Below are 23,866 nucleotides of genomic sequence, written 5' to 3'. Positions count from 1 at the left end.
CTTCTTGGAATGCAGGCGAGAAAGACACCTAATAATATACACTTGGAAAATCTTGGAGGGACTAGTCCCAAATCTGCACACAGAAATCACACGCTATGAAAGCGAAAGACTCGGCGCCATGAGTACGCTAAGATACAACACAAGTGTCAGAGGCTCAAAACTGTTTAACTGCCTCAGAGCATACATAAGGGGGGATTACTAATAGATCCTTGGTTGTCTTCAAGGGGGAGCTCGACAGACACCTAAAGTACGTGATAAGCCGGGCTGTGGTTCGTGCGTCAGTTTACGTGCCGCCAGCAGTAACAGCCTGGTTGATAAGGCTCTGATTCACCACGAGGCCTGGCCATGGACCGAGCTGCGGGGGCGTTGACCCTCGGAACACCTTCCAGGTATACCCCGGAGCACAAGGCTTGCGCAAAGTTATTTCATTAAATCCTCTCATATACAGTAAACTTCGAAAGAGATTTTGAATTCTTAACAATTTAGGGCTAACATCTTATTCCCACCTTTATATATAATTGATATCCTAGGTTTTTAGTTCATATCTGCCACAATGTTAATGTAAAGTGGTCTGGTGGCTAAAGCTCCCGCTTCACACACGGAGGGCCCGGGTTCGATTCCCGGCGGGTGGAAATTCCGACACGTTTCCTTACACCTATTGTCCTGTTCACCTAGCAGCAAATAGGTACCTGGGTGTTAGTCGACTGGTGTGGGTCGCATCCTGGGGGACAAGATTAAGGACCCCAATGGAAATAAGTTAGACAGTCCTCGATGACGCACTGACTTTCTTGGGTTATCCTGGGTGGCTAATCCTCCGGGGTTAAAAATCCGAACGAAATCTTATCTTATCTTATCTTAACTCTGTTGAACATATTAAAGTCTCCCATTGCCAAATTAATAGAAAATGTGAGGAGGACAGAAAATGCAAAACTCTAATGGTAGACTCAACTAATGCAACCTGGAAAATACGATTTTGGAACCATCATAAGTAAGTAAGCAAGTTTATTCAAGTATACACAAATACAGTTACATAGATTATCATACAGAGCAGCATATGTGTAGAGAACCTAGGATAGCCCAAAAAAGTAGGACAAAGTGACTTATTTCCATTGGGGTCCTATAGTAATCTTTAAAGTGAAGTGTGCTTGGTTCAGGAGATACTGGTCTAACACAAGCCTGTCTAGAAAGTAGCCACTAATCAAGTGTTAGCATTACATAACAAACAATCTGGAGATCTTGGGAAACATTCTTGTTGATAATTGTGAGAAATTAACTCTAGTAAATAATGATGCATCTGTTAGGGACAATAACTTAGGCTTATGCCCAGTTTAGCAAGATAATTGCTAAACTGTGGCTGAAGATCACATTCGATTCCTTTGACGTCCCAGACTGATTTGTAATTTTGCGCTAACCTATCTTCATGTAAATTTCCTGACTGATCTACACAGAAAAGGGTCACACACATAGTTCAAGGAACCCTTTGAACACCTCCAACTACGTTACTCAATGTTCTCTTAGTCAACCTGTGATATACCCTCCCTGTATTCTTAAAGACAATATTTATATTAAACCGTTTCATTGTAAGATAAGATCTTGTTCGGATTTTTAACCCCTGAAGGTTAGCCAACCAGGATAACCCAAGAAAGGCGTTGCATCATCCAGGGACTGTCTGTCTTATTTCCATTGGGATCCTCAATCATGTCCTCCCAGAAAACGACCCATACCAGTTGACTAACACCCAGGGACCTACTTGTTAGGTGAACAGGACAACAGGTGTAAAGAAACGAGTCGAAATGTTTTCACTCTGCCGGGAATCGAACCCGGGCCCTCAGCGTGTGAAGAAAGAGCTTTGCCATCCAGACCACGGGGCTACGTGTATTAGGTAAGACATCCAGATTCTCAGTGTAGTATAAAACTAGTAACTAGTTGTATACACTCACGTGATCATGTTAGGGCCCGGAGTCTGGCTGAGGGAGGCCACGTACGAGATGAGTTTCATCTGTATTTCTGGAGGAACACCGTCAGGGAAGACGATCTGTAACCACGACAACGACAATGAAAATTACGTTCATGGAAAATTAGCAAAATTATTCTGTTTTAAAAATACTTCTGATTCTTCATTATATAAGCTGCTTCTAGTACTCTTATTTTGCATTATATTGATTTTATCCAACATTTTTCTTTTCTTATGCTTTGTGAAATCGAAGTACATCATTCATATCATAAACTCTACTAACAACATTACTTGGTCATTTGTCACGCCTTCTCCAATACTACTAACACTGTCACTCAACATGCTTCCTAAAACACAACTAATTTAATTTACATTTCCTCCAACACCACTAACTTGGACCTTCGTCATGCCTCCTCCAACACCACTAACTTGGACCTTCGTCATGCCTCCTCCAACATCGCTAACTTGGACCTTCGTCATGCCTCCTCCAACACCGCTAACTTGGACCTTCGTCATGCCTCCTCCAACACCACTAACTTGGACCTTCGTCATGCCTCCTCCAACACCACTAGCTTGGACATTCGTCATGCCTCCTCCAACACCACTAACTTGGACCTTCGTCATGCCTCCTCCAACACCACTAACTTGGACCTTCATCATGCCTCCTCCAACACCGCTAACTTGGACCTTCGTCATGCCTCCTCCAACACCACTAACTTGGACCTTCGCCATGCCTCCTCCAACACCACTAACTTGGACCTTCGTCATGCCTCCTCCAACACCACTAACTTGGACCATCGTCATGCCTCCTCCAACACCACTAACTTGGACCTTCGTCATGCCTCCTCCAACACCTCTAACTTGGACCTTCGTCATGCCTCCTCCATCACCACTAACTTGCACCTTCGTCATGCCTCCTCCAACACCACTAACTTGGACCTTCGTCATGCCTCCTCCAACACCGCTAACTTGGACCTTCGTCATGCCTCCTCCAACACCACTAACTTGGACCTTCGTCATGCCTCCTGTTACCACTAACTTGGACCTTCATCATGCCTCCTCCATCACCACTAACTTGGACCTTCGTCATGCCTCCTCCAACACCACTAACTTGGACCTTCGTCATGCCTCCTCCAACATCGCTAACTTGGACCTTCGTCATGCCTCCTCCAACAACACTAACTTGGACCTTCGTCATGCCTCCTGTTACCACTAACTTGGACCTTCATCATGCCTCCTCCATCACCAATAACTTGGACCTTCGTCATGCCTCCTCCAACACCACTAACTTGGACCTTCGTCATGCCTCCTCCAACATCGCTAACTTGGACCTTCGTCATGCCTCCTCCAACAACACTAACTTGGACCTTCGTCATGCCTCCTGTTACCACTAACTTGGACCTTCATCAAGCCTCCTCCATCACCACTAACTTGGACCTTCGTCATGCCTCCTCCAACACCACTAACTTGGACCTTCGTCATGCCTCCTCCAACACCACTAGCTTGGACATTCGTCATGCCTCCTCCAACACCACTAACTTGGACCTTCGTCATGCCTCCTCCAACACCACTAACTTGGACCTTCGTCATGTCTTCTCCAACACCACTAACTTGGACCTACGTCATGCCTCCCGTTAACACTAACTTGGACCTTCATCATGCCTCCTCCAACACCGCTAACTTGGACCTTCGTCATGCCTCCTCCAACACAACTAACTTGGACCTTCGTCATGCCTCCTCCAACATCGCTAACTTGGACCTTCGTCATGCCTCCTCCAACAACACTAACTTGGACCTTCGTCATGCCTCCTACCACTAACTTGGACCTTCATCATGCCTCCTCCATCAGCACTAACTTGGACCTTCGTCATGCCTCCTCCAACACCACTAACTTGGACCTTCGTCATGCCTCCTCCAACACCGCTAACTTGGACCTTCGTCATGCCTCCTTCAACACCACTAACTTGGACCTTCGTCATGCCTCCTGTTACCACTAACTTGGACCTTCATCATGCCTCCTCCATCACCACTAACTTGGACCTTCGTCATGCCTCCTCCAACACCACTAACTTGGACCTTCGTCGTGCCTCCTCCAACATCGCTAACTTGGACCTTCGTCATGCCTCCTCCAACACCGCTAACTTGGACCTTCGTCATGCCTCCTCCAACACCGCTAACTTGGACCTTCGTCATGCCTCCTCCAACACCACTAACTTGGACCTTCGTCATGCCTCCTCCAACACCGCTAACTTGGACCTTCGTCATGCCTCCTCCAACACCACTAACTTGGACCTTCGTCATGCCTCCTCCAACACCACTAACTTGGACCATCGTCATGCCTCCTCCAACACCACTAACTTGGACCTTCGTCATGCCTCCTCCAACACCACTAACTTGGACCTTCGTCATGCCTCCTCCAACACCGCTAACTTGGACCTTCGTCATGCCTCCTCCAACACCACTAACTTGGACCTTCGTCATGCCTCCTCCAACACCACTAACTTGGACCTTCGTCATGCCTCCTCCAACACCACTAACTTGGACCATCGTCATGCCTCCTCCAACACCACTAACTTGGACCTTCGTCATGCCTCCTCCAACACCACTAACTTGGACCTTCGTCATGCCTCCTCCAACACCACTAACTTGGACCTTCGTCATGCCTCCTCCAACACCACTAACTTGGACCTTCGTCATGCCTCCTCCAACACCGCTAACTTGGACCTTCGTCATGCCTCCTCCAACACCACTAACTTGGACCTTCGTCATACCTCCTCCAACAACACTAACTTGGACCTTCGTCATGCCTCCTCCAACACCGCTAACTTGGACCTTCGTCATGCCTCCTCCAACACCGCTAACTTGGACCTTCGTCATGCCTCCTCCAACACCACTAACTTGGACCTTCGTCATGCCTCCTCCAACACCGCTAACTTGGACCTTCGTCATGCCTCCTCCAACACCACTAACTTGGACCTTCGTCATGCCTCCTCCAACACCACTAACTTGGACCATCGTCATGCCTCCTCCAACACCACTAACTTGGACCTTCGTCATGCCTCCTCCAACACCACTAACTTGGACCTTCGTCATGCCTCCTCCAACACCGCTAACTTGGACCTTCGTCATGCCTCCTCCAACACCACTAACTTGGACCTTCGTCATGCCTCCTCCAACAACACTAACTTGGACCTTCGTCATGCCTCCTCCAACAACACTAACTTGGACCTTCGTCATGCCTCCTCCAACACCACTAACTTGGACCATCGTCATGCCTCCTCCAACACCACTAACTTGGACCTTCGTCATGCCTCCTCCAACACCTCTAACTTGGACCTTCGTCATGCCTCCTCCATCACCACTAACTTGGACCTTCGTCATGCCTCCTCCAACACCACTAACTTGGACCTTCGTCATGCCTCCTCCAACACCGCTAACTTGGACCTTCGTCATGCCTCCTCCAACACCACTAACTTGGACCTTCGTCATGCCTCCTCCAACAACACTAACATGGACCTTCGTCATGCCTCCTGTTACCACTAACTTGGACCTTCATCATGCCTCCTCCATCACCACTAACTTGGACCTTCGTCATGCCTCCTCCAACACCACTAACTTGGACCTTCGTCATGCCTCCTCCAACATCGCTAACTTGGACCTTCGTCATGCCTCCTCCAACAACACTAACTTGGACCTTCGTCATGCCTCCTGTTACCAATAACTTGGACCTTCATCATGCCTCCTCCATCACCACTAACTTGGACCTTCGTCATGCCTCCTCCAACACCACTAACTTGGACCTTCGTCATGCCTCCTCCAACATCGCTAACTTGGACCTTCGTCATGCCTCCTCCAACAACACTAACTTGGACCTTCGTCATGCCTCCTGTTACCACTAACTTGGACCTTCTTCATGCCTCCTCCATCACCACTAACTTGGACCTTCGTCATGCCTCCTCCAACACCACTAACTTGGACCTTCGTCATGCCTCCTCCAACACCGCTAACTTGGACCTTCGTCATGCCTCCTCCAACACCACTAACTTGGACCTTCGTCATGCCTCCTGTTACCACTAACTTGGACCTTCATCATGCCTCCTCCATCACCACTAACTTGGACCTTCGCCATGCCTCCTCCAACACCACTAACTTGGACCTTCGTCATGCCTCCTCCAACATCGCTAACTTGGACCTTCGTCATGCCTCCTCCAACAACACTAACTTGGACCTTCGTCATGCCTCCTGTTACCACTAACTTGGACCTTCATCATGCCTCCTCCATCACCACTAACTTGGACCTTCGTCATGCCTCCTCCAACACCACTAACTTGGACCTTCGTCATGCCTCCTCCAACACCGCTAACTTGGACCTTCGTCATGCCTCCTCCAACACCACTAACTTGGACCTTCGTCATGCCTCCTGTTACCACTAACTTGGACCTTCATCATGCCTCCTCCATCACCACTAACTTGGACCTTCGTCATGCCTCCTCCAACACCACTAACTTGGACCTTCGTCATGCCTCCTCCAACATCGCTAACTTGGACCTTCGTCATGCCTCCTCCAACAACACTAACTTGGACCTTCGTCATGCCTCCTGTTACCACTAACTTGGACCTTCATCATGCCTCCTCCATCACCACTAACTTGGACCTTCGTCATGCCTCCTCCAACACCACTAACTTGGACCTTCGTCATGCCTCCTCCAACATCGCTAACTTGGACCTTCGTCATGCCTCCTCCAACAACACTAACTTGGACCTTCGTCATGCCTCCTGTTACCACTAACTTGGACCTTCATCATGCCTCCTCCATCACCACTAACTTGGACCTTCGTCATGCCTCCTCCAACACCACTAACTTGGACCTTCGTCATGCCTCCTCCAACACCGCTAACTTGGACCTTCGTGATGCCTCCTCCAACATCGCTAACTTGGACCTTCGTCATACCTCCTCCAACACCACTAACTTGGACCTTCGTCATGCCTCCCCCAACACCACTAACTTGGACCTTCGTCATGCCTCCTCCAACACCACTAACTTGGACCTTCATTATGCCTCCTCCAACACCGCTAACTTGGACCTTCGGCATGCCTCCTCCAACACCACTAACTTGGACCTTCGTCATGCCTCCTCCAACACCGCTAACTTGGACCTTCGTGATGCCTCCTCCAACATCGCTAACTTGGACCTTCGTCATGCCTCCTCCAACACCACTAACTTGGACCTTCGTCATGCCTCCTCCAACACCACTAACTTGGACCTTCGTCATGCCTCCTCCAACACCACTAACTTGGACCTTCATTATGCCTCCTCCAACACCGCTAACTTGGACCTTCGTCATGCCTCCTCCAACACCACTAACTTGGACCTTCGTCATGCCTCCTCCAACACCACTAACTTGGACCTTCGTCATGCCTCCTCCAACACCACTAACTTGGACCTTCGTCATGCCTCCTCCAACACCACTAACTTGGACCTTCGTCATGCCTCCTCCAACACCACTAACTTGGACCTTCGTCATGCCTCCTCCAACACCACTAACTTGGACCTTCGTCATGCCTCCTCCAACACCTCTAACTTGGACCTTCGTCATGCCTCCTCCAACACCTCTAACTTGGACCTTCGTCATGCCTCCTCCATCACCACTAACTTGGACCTTCGTCATGCCTCCTCCAACACCACTAACTTGGACCTTCGTCATGCCTCCTCCAACACCGCTAACTTGGACCTTCGTTATGCCTCCTCCAACACCGCTAACTTGGACCTTTGTCATGCCTCCTCCAACACCACTAACTTGGACCTTCGTCATGCCTCCTCCAACATCGCTAACTTGGACCTTCGTCATGCCTCCTCCAACACCACTAACTTGGACCTTCGTCATGCCTCCTCCAACACCACAAACTTGAACCTTCGTCATGCCTCCTCCAACACCACTAACTTGGACCTTCGTCATGCCTCCTCCAACACCATTAACTTGGACCTTCGTCATGCCTCCTCCAACACCGCTAACTTGGGCCTTCGTCATGCCTCCTCAAACCCCACTAACTTGGACCTTCATCATGCCTCCTCCAACACCACTAAATTGGACCTTCGTCATACCTCTTGAAACACCACTAACCTGGACCTTCGTCATGCCTACTCCAACACCACTAACTTGGACCTTCGTCATGCCTCCTCCAACACCACTAACTTGGACCTTCGTCATGCCTCCTGTATCACCACTAACTTGGACCTTCATCATGCCTCCTCCAACACCACTAACTTGGACCTTCGTCATACCTCTTGAAACACCACTAACCTGGACCTTCGTCATGCCTATTTCAACACCCTAACTTAGATCTTTGTCATGCCTCCTCCAACACCTCACCTCCTCCAACACCTCTTCCCGTCACAAGTGCGATATGTTACATTCATAACGACAGCTTATAAACACTAAATAAACAAAATTGTTTCCAGTTATGCTCTGGATAAGAGTAATGTGCATGTATTATTTTTTTATTATTATTATCACACTGGCCGATTCCCACCAAGGCAGGGTGGCCCGAAAAAGAAAAACTTTCACCATCATTCGCTCCATCTCTGTCTTGCCAGAAGGGTGCTTTACACTACAGTTTTTAAACTGCAACATTAATACCCCTCCTTCAGAGTGCAGGCACTGTACTTCCCATCTCCAGGACTCAAGTCCGGCCTGCCGGTTTCCCTGAATCCCTTCATAAATGTTACTTTGCTCACACTCCAACAGCACGTCAAGTATTAAAAACCATTTGTCTCCATTCACTCCTATCAAACACGCTCACGCATGCCTGCTGGAAGTCCAAGCCCCTCGCACACAAAACCTCCTTTACCCCCTCCCTCCAACCCTTCCTAGGCCGACCCCTACCCCGCCTTCCTTCCACTACAGACTGATACACTCTTGAAGTCATTCTGTTTCGCTCAATTCTCTCTACATGTCCGAACCACCTCAACAACCCTTCCTCAGCCCTCTGGACAACAGTTTTGGTAATCCCGCACCTCCTCCTAACTTCCAAACTACGAATTCTCTGCATTATATTCACACCACACATTGCCCTCAGACATGACATCTCCACTGCCTCCAGCCTTCTCCTCGCTACAACATTCATCACCCACGCTTCACACCCATATAAGAGCGTTGGTAAAACTATACTCTCATACATTCCCCTCTTTGCCTCCAAGGACAAAGTTCTTTGTCTCCACAGACTCCTAAGTGCACCACTCACTCTTTTTTCCCTCATCAATTCTATGATTCACCTCATCTTTCATAGACCCATCCGCTGACACGTCCACTCCCAAATATCTGAATACATTCACCTCCTCCATACTCTCTCCCTCCAATCTGATATCAAATCTTTCATCACCTAATCTTTTTGTTATCCTCATAACCTTACTCTTTCCTGTATTCACCTTTAATTTTCTTCTTTTGCACACCCTACCAAATTCATCCACCAATCTCTGCAGCTTCTCTTCAGAATCTCCCAAGAGCACAGTGTCATCAGCAAAGAGCAGCTGTGACAACTCCCACTTTGTGTGTGATTCTTTATCTTTTAACTCCACGCCTCTTGCCAAGACCCTCGCATTTACTTCTCTTACAACCCCATCTATAAATATATTAAACAACCACGGTGACATCACACATCCTTGTCTAAGGCCTACTTTTACTGGGAAAAAATTTCCCTCTTTCCTACATACTCTAACTTGAGCCTCACTATCCTCATAAAAACTCTTCACTGCTTTCAGTAACCTACTTCCTACACCATACACTTGCAACATCTGCCACATTGCCCCCCTATCCACCCTGTCATACGCCTTTTCCAAATCCATAAATGCCACAAAGACCTCTTTAGCCTTATCTAAATACTGTTCACTTATATGTTTCACTGTAAACACCTGGTCCACACACCCCCTACCTTTCCTAAAGCCTCCTTGTTCATCTGCTATCCTATTCTCCGTCTTACTCTTAATTCTTTCAATTATAACTCTACCATACACTTTACCAGGTACACTCAACAGACTTATCCCCCTATAATTTTTGCACTCTCTTTTATCCCCTTTGCCTTTATACAAAGGAACTATGCATGCTCTCTGCCAATCCCTAGGTACCTTACCCTCTTCCATACATTTATTAAATAATTGCACCAACCACTCCAAAACTATATCCCCACCTGCTTTTAACATTTCTATCTTTATCCCATCAATCCCGGCTGCCTTACCCCCTTTCATTTTACCTACTGCCTCACGAACTTCCCCCACACTCACAACTGGCTCTTCCTCACTCCTACAAGATGTTATTCCTCCTTGCCCTATACACGAAATCACAGCTTCCCTATCTTCATCAACATTTAACAATTCCTCAAAATATTCCCTCCATCTTCCCAATACCTCTAACTCTCCATTTAATAACTCTCCTCTCCTATTTTTAACTGACAAATCCATTTGTTCTCTAGGCTTTCTTAACTTGTTAATCTCACTCCAAAACTTTTTCTTATTTTCAACAAAATTTGTTGATAACATCTCACCCACTCTCTCATTTGCTCTCTTTTTACATTGCTTCACCACTCTCTTAACCTCTCTCTTTTTCTCCATATACTCTTCCCTCCTTGCATCACTTCTACTTTGTAAAAACTTCTCATATGCTAACTTTTTCTCCCTTACTACTCTCTTTACATCATCATTCCACCAATCACTCCTCTTCCCTCCTGCACCCACTTTCCTGTAACCACAAACTTCTGCTGAACACTCTAACACTACATTTTTAAACCTACCCCATACCTCTTCGACCCCATTGCCTATGCTCTCATTAGCCCATCTATCCTCCAATAGCTGTTTATATCTTACCCTAACTGCCTCCTCTTTTAGTTTATAAACCTTCACCTCTCTCTTCCCTGATGCTTCTATTCTCCTTGTATCCCATCTACCTTTTACTCTCAGTGTAGCTACAACTAGAAAGTGATCTGATATATCTGTGGCCCCTCTATAAACATGTACATCCTGAAGTCTACTCAACAGTCTTTTATCTACCAATACATAATCCAACAAACTACTGTCATTTCGCCCTACATCATATCGTGTATACTTATTTATCCTCTTTTTCTTAAAATATGTATTACCTATAACTAAACCCCTTTCTATACAAAGTTCAATCAAAGGGCTCCCATTATCATTTACACCTGGCACCCCAAACTTACCTACCACACCCTCTCTAAAAGTTTCTCCTACTTTAGCATTCAGGTCCCCTACCACAATTACTCTCTCACTTGGTTCAAAGGCTCCTATACATTCACTTAACATCTCCCAAAATCTCTCTCTCTCCTCTGCATTCCTCTCTTCTCCAGGTGCATACACGCTTATTATGACCCACTTCTCGCATCCAACCTTTACTTTAATCCACATAATTCTTGAATTTACACATTCATATTCTCTTTTCTCCTTCCATAACTGATCATTTAACATTACTGCTACCCCTTCCTTTGCTCTAACTCTCTCAGATACTCCAGATTTAATCCCATTTATTTCCCCCCACTGAAATTCTCCTACCCCCTTCAGCTTTGTTTCGCTTAGAGCCAGGACATCCAACTTCTTTTCATTCATAACATCAGCAATCATCTGTTTCTTGTCATCCGCACTACATCCACGCACATTTAAGCATCCCAATTTTATAAAGTTTTTCTTCTTCTCTTTTTTAGTAAATGTATACAGGAGAAGGGGTTACTAGCCCATTGCTCCCGGCATTTTAGTCGCCTCATACGACACGCATGGCTTACGGAGGAAAGATTCTTTTCCACTTCCCCATGGACAATAGAAGAAATAAAAAAGAACAAGAGCTATTTAGAAAAAGGAGAAAAACCTAGATGTATGTATATATATATATGCATGTGCGTGTCTGTGAAGTGTGACCAAAGTGTAAGTAGGAGTAGCAAGATATCCCTGTTATCTAGCGTGTTTATGGAGAAAACTCCCAAAGCTTAAATTTGATAGAATTTTGGTACTCAGGAGCAAAGAAAAAATAAAATGTTGTCTGCCACTGATATTATATCAGTTCCACTAAGTACAATTTTTTTTTTATCATACTTTAAATGACGTTAGAGTTGCAGTGTTATACTGTTGGATGTGCAGTTTTCATTCCAGTTCTGCATACACCAAGCTGAGCATGATAAGTATTGTTTAAAGAGTGGGAACTCCTCTCCGTTGATTTTTTAAGTGAATTTTAATCGGGGGTAGGGGGAAGGAAACGCTACACCCGTATGAGACATATAGTGCCTGAGGAATAGGAGTCATGCAGGTTAGATCCAAGGAAGAGGAGCACAAGTCCAGTACCTTGTTTGGTTGAGATTCCAGAAAGCAACACTCATATTTACAAGACGATCATTTACTGCAGAAATTATGAGCCTCTGGTGATGCACCTGACACCACTCTTCCATAGGTGTGTGTACTCACCTAATTGTACTCACCTAATTGTGGTTGCAGGGGTCGAGACTCAGCTCCTGGCCCCGCCTCTTCACTGATCGCTACTGGATCCTCTCTCTCTCTGCTTCCTGAGCTTTGTCATACCTCTTCTTAAAACTATGTATGGTTCCTGCCTCCACTACTTCACTTGCTAGGCTATTCCACTTGCTGACAACTCTATGACTGAAGAAATACTTCCTAACGTCCCTGTGACTCGTCTGAGTCTTCAGCTTCCAGTTGTGACCCCTTGTCCCTGTGTCCCCTCTCTGGAACATCCTATCTCTGTCCACCTTGTCTATTCCCCGCAGTATCTTGTATGTCGTTATCATGTCTCCCCTGACCCTTCTGTCCTCCAGTGTCGTCAGTCCGATTTCCCTTAACCTTTCCTCGTACGACATTCCCTTGAGCTCTGGGACTAGCCTTGTTGCAAACCTTTGTACTTTCTCTAACTTCTTGACGTGCTTGACCAGGTGTGGGTTCCAGACTGGTGCTGCATACTCCAGTATGGGTCTAACATACACAGTGTACAGTGTCTTGAACGATTCCTTATTAAGGTATCGGAACGCTATTCTCAGGTTTGCCAGGCGCCCGTATGCTGCAGCGGTTATTTGGTTGATGTGTGCCTCCGGTGATGTGCTCGGTGTTATGGTCACCCCAAGGTCTTTCTCCCTGAGTGAGGTCTGTAGTCTTTGTCCACCTAGCCTATATTCTGTCTGCGGTCTTCTTTGCCCCTCCCCAATCTTCATGACTTTGCATTTGGCTGGATTGAATTCGAGGAGCCAGTTACTGGACCACATGTCCAGCCTCTCCAGGTCTCTTTGCAGTCCTGCCTCATCCTCGTCCGATTTAATTCTTCTCATCAACTTCACGTCATCTGCGAACAGGGACACTTCAGAGTCTATTCCTTCCATCATGTCGTTCACATATATCAAAAATAGCACTGGTCCTAGAACTGACCCCTGTGGGACCCCGCTCGTAACAGGCGCCCACTGTGATACCTCTTCACGTACCATGACTCGTTGCTGCCTCCCTGTCAGGTATTCCCTTATCCATTGCAGTGCCCTTCCTTTTACGTGTGCCTGATCCTCCAGCTTCTGCACTAATCTCTTGTGGGGAACTGTGTCAAAGGCCTTCCTGCAGTCTAGGAAAACGCAATCTACCCAACCCTCTCTCTCGTGTCTTACTTCTGTTACCTTGTCATAAAACTCCAGGAGGTTTGTGATACAAGATTTGCCTTCCATGAACCCATGCTGGTTTTCATTTATAATCTTGTTCCTTTCCAAGTGTTCGACCACTCTCCTCCTGATAATCTTCTCCATGACTTTGCACACAATACATGTCAGTGACACAGGTCTGTAGTTTAGTGCCTCGTTTCTGTTTCCTTTCTTAAATATGGGGACTACATTAGCTGTCTTCCATTTCTCAGGTAGTTGCCCAGTTTCAAGGGATGTGTTGAAGATTGTGGTTAGAGGCACACACAGCATCTCTGCTCCTTCTCTAAGGACCCATGGGGAGATGTTGTCCGGTCCCATCGCCTTTGAGGTGTCAAGGTCACTTAAGAGCTTCTTCACCTCCTCCTCAGTTGTTCGTATGTCATCCAACACTTGTTGGTATATTCCCTCTTGATGTTCCCTTCTGTGCTGTCTTCCCACAGCCCTTCCTGTCTCTACTGTAAAAACTTCCTTAAATCTCCTGTTCAGCTCCTCACATACCTCCTGATCATTTCTTGTGAGTTCTCCACCTTCTGTCCTTAATCTGATCACCTGGTCTTTGACTGTTGTCTTCCTCCTGATGTGGCTATACAACAGTTTCGGGTCAGTCTTGATTCTCGATGCTATGTCATTTTCATACTGTCGCTGGGCCTCCCTCCTTACCTGTGCGTACTCGTTCCTGGCTCTGCGACTGATCTCCCTATTTTCGTGTGTTCTCTGCCTTCTGTACTTTTTCCATTCTCTATTGCACTTTGTTTTTGCCTCCTTACACCGTCGGGTAAACCAGGGGCTTGTTCTGGTCTTCCCGTTGTTACTGTTGCCCTTGGGAATGAACCTTTCCACTGCCTCCTTGCATTTTGTTGCTACATATTCCATCATTTCATTTACTGGCTTTCCTGCCAGTTCTCTGTCCCACTGGACCTCCCGCAGGAAGTTCTTCAACCCTATGTAGTCCCCTCTTTTATAGTCAGGCTTTACCCATTCTACTCCTGTTATTCTCTCCACTTGCAGCTCTACTATGTATTCAAAGCACAGAACCACGTGGTCGCTAGCTCCTAGGGGACTCTCATACTTGATGTCCTCAATGTCTGAGCTGCCCAGGGTGAACACAAGGTCCAATCTTGCTGGTTCATCCTCCCCTCTCACTCTGGTAGTGTCCTTAACATGTTGGTGCATGAGGTTTTCCAGCACCACGTCCAACATCCTGGCTCTCCATGTTTCGGGACCCCCATGTGGCTCCAGGTTTTCCCAGTCAATCTCCCTGTGGTTGAAATCCCCCATAACCAGCAACTTTGCTCTGCTGGAGTGAGCTCTTCTTGCCACCTCAGCAAGTGTGTCCACCATTGCTCTGTTGCTCTCTTCATATTCCTCTCTTGGCCTCCTGCAGTTCTGTGGTGGATTATACATCACTGCAATGACCACTTTGTGTTCCCCAGACTGAAGTGTACCTGCTATGTAGTCTCTTTCTCCTGTCTCATCTATTCCTTCCATTTTCTCGAATTTCCATCTGTTTTTTACGAGCAGAGCAACCCCACCTCCCCCCCTACCCCTTCTATCTTTCCTCATGATCTGGTATCCTGGTGGGAAGATTGCATCTGTTATTGTCTCCATGAGTTTTGTTTCTGTAACTGCTATGATGTCTGGGGACTTCTCATTGATTCTTTCTTGCCATTCCTCATGTTTATTCGTTAATCCATCTGCATTTGTGTACCAAACCTTCAACTTCTGTTCTAATACTGTAACTGTGGTGCGGGGGGTGGAAACAGAGGGATCGGTGTGTGATGGTTGGTTTGGAATGTTCAGTTGCCTTGGGGGTGTCGTGGCTGGAGTCCTTCTGCAGGTGTTTCTGGGGGGTGCGCTTGTCCTTCCCTTTGTGTGTGTGTGTGTGTGTGTGTGTGTGTGTGTGTGAGTGTGTGTGTGTGAGTGTGTGTGTGTGTGTGTGTGTGGGTGTGGGTGTTTGTGTGTGTATGTGTGTATGTGTGTATGTGTGTATGTGTGTGTGTGTGTTTGTGTGTGTGTGTGTGTGTGTGTGTGTGTGTGTGTGTGTGTGTATTTTGTATGTTGTTATCATGTCCCTCTATCTCTCCTGTCCTCCAGTGTCGTCAGGTCGATTTCCCTTAACCTCTTCTCGTAGGACATACCCCTTAGCTCTGGGACTAGTCTTGCTGCAAATCTTTGCACTTTCTCTAGTTTCTTTACGTGCGTGGCTAGGTGTGGGTTCCAAACTGGTGCCGCATACTCCAATATGGGCCTAACGTACACGGTGTACAGGGTTCTGAACGATTCCTTATTAAGATGTCGGAATGCTGTTCTGAGGTTTGCTAGGCGCCCATATGGTGCAGCAGTTATTTGGTTGATGTGCGCTTCAGGAGATGTGCCTGGTGTTATACTCACCCCAAGATCTTTTTCCTTGAGTGAGGTTTGTAGTCTCTGGTCCCCTAGACTGTACTCCGTCTGCGGTCTTCTTTGCCCTTCCCCAATCTTCATGACTTTGCAATTGGTGGGGGTTGAACTAAAGGAGCCAATTGCTGAACCAGGTCTGCAGCCTGTCCAGATCCCTTTGTAGTTCTGTCTGGTCTTCGACCGAATGAATTCTTCTCATCAACTTCACGTCATGTGGAAACAGGGACACTTCGGAGTCTATTCCTTCCGTCATGTCGTTCACAAATACCAGAAACAGCACTGGTCCTAGGACTGACCCCTGTGGGACCCCGCTGGTCACAGGTGCCCACTCTGACACCTCGCCACGTACCATGACTCGCTTCTGTCTTCCTGACAAGCATTCCCTGATCCATTGTAGTGCCTTCCCTGTTATCCCTGCTTGGTCCTCCAGCTTTTGCACTAATCTCTTGTGAAGAACTGTGTCTAACGCCTTCTTACAGTCCAAGAAAATGCAATCTGTGTGTGTGTGTGTGTGTGTGTGTGTGTGTGTGTGTGTGTGTGTCTGGATCCCGCCTCTAGCACTTCACTCTGCAGATTGCTCAAATTAGTGAAAACTCTAAGGGTGAAGAAATACTTCTTAACACACCAATGAGTCATCTGAGTTTTCAACCTCCAGTTGTGCACTTGTTTCTATGTCCATCTCTGAAACACTCTGTACCTGTTTATCTAATCACTTTTTCACAGTATTTTTGTACGTCATTATATCTTTCCTATTCCTCCTGTCCCATTACCTCTCCTCTACACTTTCTCTAATTTCTTGATGTGCTTGACCAAGTATGGGTTCCATACTGCTGATGCACATTCCAACATGGGATTGACGTACACGATGAACAGACTTGTGAATGACTCTTTACTTGGATGTCGAAATGTTATTCTCAGATTTGTCAGACGCTCATGTTCTGCAGCAGTTATTTGGTTGATGTGCGCCTCAGAGGTCATCCTTGGTATGAAACTCACCCTCAAGGTCTTTCTCCTTGAGTTAGGTTGCAGTCTTTGCCCTCCTCCCAGAGCCTGCACTCTGAAATGTGCTTTGTCCGTCCCCAGTTTTATAACTTGTACTTTGTGGGGTTAAACTCCAGGATCTATTTCTCAGACCAGGCATGTAGCCTGTCTAGATACCTTTGTAGCCTATACTGGCCCTTGTCTTCTTGTATTTTCCTCATTAGTTTCACGTCGTCTGCAAACAGGGACACCTCTGACTCTATCCTTCCTTTTATGTCATTCACGCATACAAGAAACTGCGCCGGTCCGAGGGCTGATCCTTGGAACCCCACTCGTTACTTTCATCCATTTTGACACCTTGTATATCATCACTGGTTGTTTCCTTCCTGTCAAGTATTCCCTGATCCATTGTGTAGTGCTTTTTTGTTATTCCTGCCTGTTCTTCTAGCTTTGCACTAGTCTCTTGAGTGGTGCTGTGTGAAAAGCAAAAATACAACCCAGGAAAATGCAAGTTGCCAATCCCTAGGTGCTCCACCACTCTTCTCCAATTTTTACATACTATACATATCAGTGGCACTGATATGTATAGTATGTAAAAATTGGGACAATATTTGTTGTCTTCTATACCTCTAGCAGTTGCCCAATTTCAATAGATCTGTTGATGATTGTTGCTAGCGGCACACTCAGTGCCTCTGCTTCCTCTCTCTGGACCCATGGAATAATGTTTTCTGGTCCCACCGCCTTCGAAGTATTTGTCTCACGCAGCAGTTTCTTCACCTCTTCTATGGTTGTGTGTAGCGTGTCTAACAATTGTTGGTGCACTTTCCTGCCTCGGTTTATTGTGTGTGTGTATTACGAACACAGGTCAGATGGCCAATTGTACCTGGTCGTAACTAAGTCAGCAAAACAAAAAAGAAACTCATGAGGACAGAGAAGGGGCAAAGCAAACAATCAGGGATAGATTTCTTTACCCATGTATTTCTTCACCATTATTTATAAACGCTATGTACAATATTATTATGAGAATGAAACAGACTGGAAAATGTAGCAGTTAGAGCCACTCAAAGCAGCAGTAATCACAACCAGTGTGAGCGGAAGTCTACCACATGTTAGTAAAGTGGGGGTGCTTGTCCGGTAGCCATTGTGTCCTCTGCACTGCATTTGCGCTGCAAGCCTGCTTACGTTGTTTGCATGCTACCTGTTACTGCTGTATTGCTACAGGGTAGTGCTATGTATACTTAGTGCTGGCTGGTGATGTTACGCATGTTAGACGTCTGGTAACAGCGTATACGCTACAAACCATGCCCTGACTTTCTCTACAGAGCTGCTGGCGAATCGTTTGTTCATTTGGCATTGTCACCGTACTCTTACTGCTGCACAGCTTCATAAGTGTATATATATTGCGCCCCCTGAATGGGGCTCAATGTTCATAATGAATATAATGTAAATTTTATGTATATATTTACCTTTTCATATAATTTTATATTGCCGATATTTTCATTAATAGCTAAAATGAAAATATCTTGTTTTATATTGTTATTTGACTTATTATATTAGTTATATATGTAGGTAGGATATATAACTAATAGGATATATAACTTCTCACTGTGCTCGCTGTTGAAGAGTTGTGATTGGCTGTCTGCCGTCGCAAACTGCCTTGCTAACTACCGCTCGCTTGTTTGTAACAGGTTGTACCTTGTACCTCGCTGGAGTAGCACGGGCGAGTCACATGATCTCACCTGATGTGAGGCCTGTGTTAATATTGGTAGAATTACCGACAATATATTAAGTAAAAGGACACAAGTGCAACTTATGTGACATTTTATTGTGCCAACGTTTTGCTGGAGAGCGAAATGTGTAAGTGAATCCCTCTCCTTACTTTCAACATGTGTAAGTGCATCCCTCTCCATAACTTCAACATGTGTAAGCGCATCCCTCTCCTTACTTTCAATATGTGTAAGTGCATCCCTCTCCATAACTTCAACATGTGTAAGTGCATCCCTCTCCTTACTTTCAATATGTGTAAGTGCATCCCTTTCCTTACCTTCAACATGTGTAAGCGCATCCCTCTCCTTACTTTCAATATGTGTAAGTGCATCCCTCTCCTTACCTTCAACATGTGTAAGTGCATCCCTCTCCTTACTTTCAACATGTGTAAGTGCATCCCTCTCCTTGCCTTCAACATGTATAAGAGCATCTCTCTCCTTACCTTCAACATGTGTTTAGTGCATATTTCTCCTTACCTTCAACATGTGTATAAGTGCATCCCTCTCCTTACCTTCAACATGTGTGTAAGTGCAAGTGCATCCCTCTCCTTACCTTCATGTGTATAAGTGCATCCCTCTCCTTACCTTCAACATGTGTGTAAGTGCAAGTGCATCCCTCTCCTTACCTTCATGTGTATAAGTGCATCCCTCTCCTTACCTTCATGTGTATAAGTGCATCCCTCTCCTTACCTTCAACATGTGTGTAAGTGCAAGTGCATCCCTCTCCTTACCTTCATGTGTATAAGTGCATCCCTCTCCTTACCTTCAACATGTGTGTAAGTGCAAGTGCATCCCTCTCCTTACCTTCATGTGTACAAGTGCATCCCTCTCCTTACCTTCAACATGTGTGTAAGTGCAAGTGCATCCCTCTCCTTACCTTCATGTGTACAAGTGCATCCCTCTCCTTACCTTCAACATGTGTGTAAGTGCAAGTGCATCCCTCTCCTTACCTTCATGTGTACAAGTGCATCCCTCTCCTTACCTTCAACATGTGTGTAAGTGCAAGTGCATCCCTCTCCGTACCTTCATGTGTACAAGTGCATCCCTCTCCTTACCTTCAACATGTGTGTAAGTGCAAGTGCATCCCTCTCCTTACCTTCATGTGTATAAGTGCATCCCTCTCCTTATCTTCATGTGTACAAGTGCATCCCTCTCCTTACCTTCAACATGTGTGTAAGTGCAAGTGCATCCCTCTCCTTACCTTCATGTGTATAAGTGCATCCCTCTCCTTACCTTCATGTGTACAAGTGCATCCCTCTCCTTACCTTCAACATGTGTGTAAGTGCAAGTGCATCCCTCTCCTTACCTTCATGTGTATAAGTGCATCCCTCTCCTTATCTTCAACATGTGTGTAAGTGCAAGTGCATCCCTCTCCTTACCTTCATGTGTACAAGTGCATCCCTCTCCTTACCTTCATGTGTATAAGTGCATCCCTCTCCTTACCTTCAACATGTGTGTAAGTGCAAGTGCATCCCTCTCCTTACCTTCATGTGTATAAGTGCATCCCTCTCCTTACCTTCAACATGTGTGTAAGTGCAAGTGCATCCCTCTCCTTACCTTCATGTGTACAAGTGCATCCCTCTCCTTACCTTCAACATGTGTGTAAGTGCAAGTGCATCCCTCTCCTTACCTTCAACATGTGTGTAAGTGCAAGTGCATCCCTCTCCTTACCTTCATGTGTACAAGTGCATCCCTCTCCTTACCTTCATGTGTATAAGTGCATCCCTCTCCTTATCTTCAACATGTGTGTAAGTGCAAGTGCATCCCTCTCCTTACCTTCATGTGTATAAGTGCATCCCTCTCCTTACCTTCATGTGAACAAGTGCATCCCTCTCCTTACCTTCAACATGTGTGTAAGTGCAAGTGCATCCCTCTCCTTACCTTCATGTGTACAAGTGCATCCCTCTCCTTACCTTCAACATGTGTGTAAGTGCAAGTGCATCCCTCTCCTTACCTTCAACATGTGTGTAAGTGCAAGTGCATCCCTCTCCTTACCTTCATGTGTACAAGTGCATCCCTCTCCTTACCTTCATGTGTATAAGTGCATCCCTCTCCTTATCTTCAACATGTGTGTAAGTGCAAGTGCATCCCTCTCCTTACCTTCATGTGTATAAGTGCATCCCTCTCCTTACCTTCATGTGTACAAGTGCATCCCTCTCCTTACCTTCAACATGTGTGTAAGTGCAAGTGCATCCCTCTCCTTACCTTCATGTGTATAAGTGCATCCCTCTCCTTATCTTCAACATGTGTGTAAGTGCAAGTGCATCCCTCTCCTTACCTTCATGTGTACAAGTGCATCCCTCTCCTTACCTTCATGTGTATAAGTGCATCCCTCTCCTTACCTTCAACATGTGTGTAAGTGCAAGTGCATCCCTCTCCTTACCTTCATGTGTATAAGTGCATCCCTCTCCTTACCTTCAACATGTGTGTAAGTGCAAGTGCATCCCTCTCCTTACCTTCATGTGTACAAGTGCATCCCTCTCCTTACCTTCAACATGTGTGTAAGTGCAAGTGCATCCCTCTCCTTACCTTCAACATGTGTGTAAGTGCAAGTGCATCCCTCTCCTTACCTTCATGTGTACAAGTGCATCCCTCTCCTTACCTTCAACATGTGTGTAAGTGCAAGTGCATCCCTCTCCTTACCTTCAACATGTGTGTAAGTGCAAGTGCATCCCTCTCCTTACCTTCAACATGTGTGTAAGTGCAAGTGCATCCCTCTCCTTACCTTCATGTGTACAAGTGCATCCCTCTCCTTACCTTCAACATGTGTGTAAGTGCATCCCTCGCCTTACCTTCAACATGTGTATAAGTGCATCCCTCTCCTTACCTTCAACATGTGTATAAGTGCATCCCTCTCCTTACCTTCAACATGTGTGTAAGTGCATCCCTCTCCTTACCTTCAACATGTGTATAAGTGCATCCCTCTCCTTACCTTCAACATGTGTATAAGTGCATCCCTCTCCTTACCTTCAACATGTGTGTAAGTGCATCCCTCTCCTTACCTTCAACATGTGTATAAGTGCATCCCTCTCCTTACCTTCAACATGTGTGTAAGTGCATCCTTCTCCTTACCTTCAACATGTGTATAAGTGCATCCCTCTCCTTACCTTCAACATGTGTATAAGTGCATCCCTCTCCTTACCTTCAACATGTGTGTAAGTGCAAGTGCATCCCTCTCCTTACCTTCATGTGTACAAGTGCATCCCTCTCCTTACCTTCAACATGTGTATAAGTGCATCCCTCTCCTTACCTTCAACATGTGTGTAAGTGCATCCCTCTCCTTACCTTCAACATGTGTATAAGTGCATCCCTCTCCTTACCTTCAACATGTGTGTAAGTGCATCCCTCTCCTTACCTTCAACATGTGTATAAGTGCATCCCTCTCCTTGCCTTCAACATGTGTATAAGTGCATCCCTCTCCTTACCTTCAACATGTGTGTAAGTGCAAGTGCATCCCTCTCCTTACCTTCATGTGTACAAGTGCATCCCTCTCCTTACCTTCAACATGTGTATAAGTGCATCCCTCTCCTTACCTTCAACATGTGTATAAGTGCATCCCTCTCCTTACCTTCAACATGTGTATAAGTGCATCCCTCTATTTGCTTTATAAAGGTATGAGTGGATCACACTTCTCACTCACACAGAGAGAGGATCGTACTTCTTACTTTCAAGAAGTGTGTGAGGGCATCTCACTTCTTACCTTCAACAAGCGGGCATCTGAGGGCAGTACAAGACGCGGTAGAGGACCATTCTCTTGAGTTTGACGCGGTTGAGGACCATCCTTGTGGGGCTGACGATCTGCTTCGGTTTCAGCTACCGCCCAAATCACCATGCCCGCCCACAACCACGCCCACGCCCAGGCCCACACCCATACCCGCTGCATGACACGCACAGTTCAACTTCACAGCACAACATAAACTCTTGGAATAATTTATTTTTTCCTGAGAGATGCAATTGTGAGATTATTATTATTATTATTATTATTATTATTATTATTATTATTATTATTATTATTATTAATATTATAGTAATATTATTATTTTGTACTGCTACTACTACTACTACTACTACTATTATTATTATTATTATTATTATTATTATTATTATTATTATTATTATTATTATTATTATTATTATTATTTTTATTTTTATTATTTTTATTATAGTTATTTTTTCTTTTATTTTTATTATTATTATTATTATTATTAGGAGTAGTAATAGTATCAGTAGTGGTAGAAATAGTAGCAATGTTAGCAGTAATAATGGTAGTAGTAGCAATGGTGGTAGTAATAGTAGTAGTAGTAATTGTTGATGTCGTCGTAGAGGTAGTACTAACAGTAGTGAAAGTACTACTAGTTGTAGTAATAGCAGGTGCAGCAATAGTAGTAGTAATAGCAGGTGCAGCAATAGTAGTAGTAATAGCAGGTGCAGCAATAGTAGTAGTAATAGCAGGTGCAGCAATAGTAGTAGTAATAGCAGGTGCAGCAATAGTAGTAGTAATAGCAGGTGCAGCAATAGTAGTAGTAATAGCAGGTGCAGCAATAGTAGTAGTAATAGCAGGTGCAGCAATAGTAGCAGTAATAGTCATAAAATTATTATTAATATTTATATTAACAAATTTTTATAATACTTGTCACTTCGTTATTTTTTTTTTTTTTTCAAAATCATTACAAGATTTTAATGTGTGATAAATCACGTTTGATAACTAGAAGGAACCTGATGAAAACCCGTTAATTAACACCGTGTGTTATTCCGTTAACTTCACAAACACTTTAACAAATAAATCCCAATATTTGGTTAGCTGAACATTTCACGTCGTTTCCATTATCTGAAGGTACATATTTTTTTTTTTTCACTGTTGAACTAAATTCCGTTATTCACTTAAATTAGCGTATTACTTTTGATTACGCGAAACTCTCCGTGAGAATCGGCACCGGCGCTCACTGCCAGCCAGGCTTAATACACCCAAGAATGATGTCAACATCAGACACAGACATGTGTGAACTGCACACTTGTTTTCCCCTTCTCTCCCACTCCTCACCCCCGTCCCTGACTAAGCCAGGTGTAGGAAAACGAGCACAGCTGT

General features: G+C 45.4%; 1 long non-coding RNA gene across 1 annotated transcript; it reads right to left on the bottom strand.

Annotated features, from left to right (window-relative positions):
- Positions 1 to 1,938: 1,938 nt before the first annotated feature.
- LOC138852749 (uncharacterized) lies at positions 1,939 to 23,801 on the bottom strand. The gene is made up of 3 exons (XR_011392051.1): positions 23,679 to 23,801; positions 22,481 to 22,721; positions 1,939 to 2,035 (listed from the first exon to the last, which is right to left on the bottom strand). It is a non-coding gene; the product is annotated as an uncharacterized lncRNA (long non-coding RNA).
- Between the last annotated feature and the right edge of the window lie 65 nt (positions 23,802 to 23,866).

Source organism: Cherax quadricarinatus, chromosome 15 (genome assembly GCF_038502225.1).
Source record: "Cherax quadricarinatus isolate ZL_2023a chromosome 15, ASM3850222v1, whole genome shotgun sequence".
Taxonomy (NCBI): Eukaryota; Metazoa; Arthropoda; class Malacostraca; order Decapoda; family Parastacidae; genus Cherax; species Cherax quadricarinatus.
Note: the sequence above shows the minus strand (reverse complement) of the source record. Positions and strands in the feature narration are given on the sequence as shown.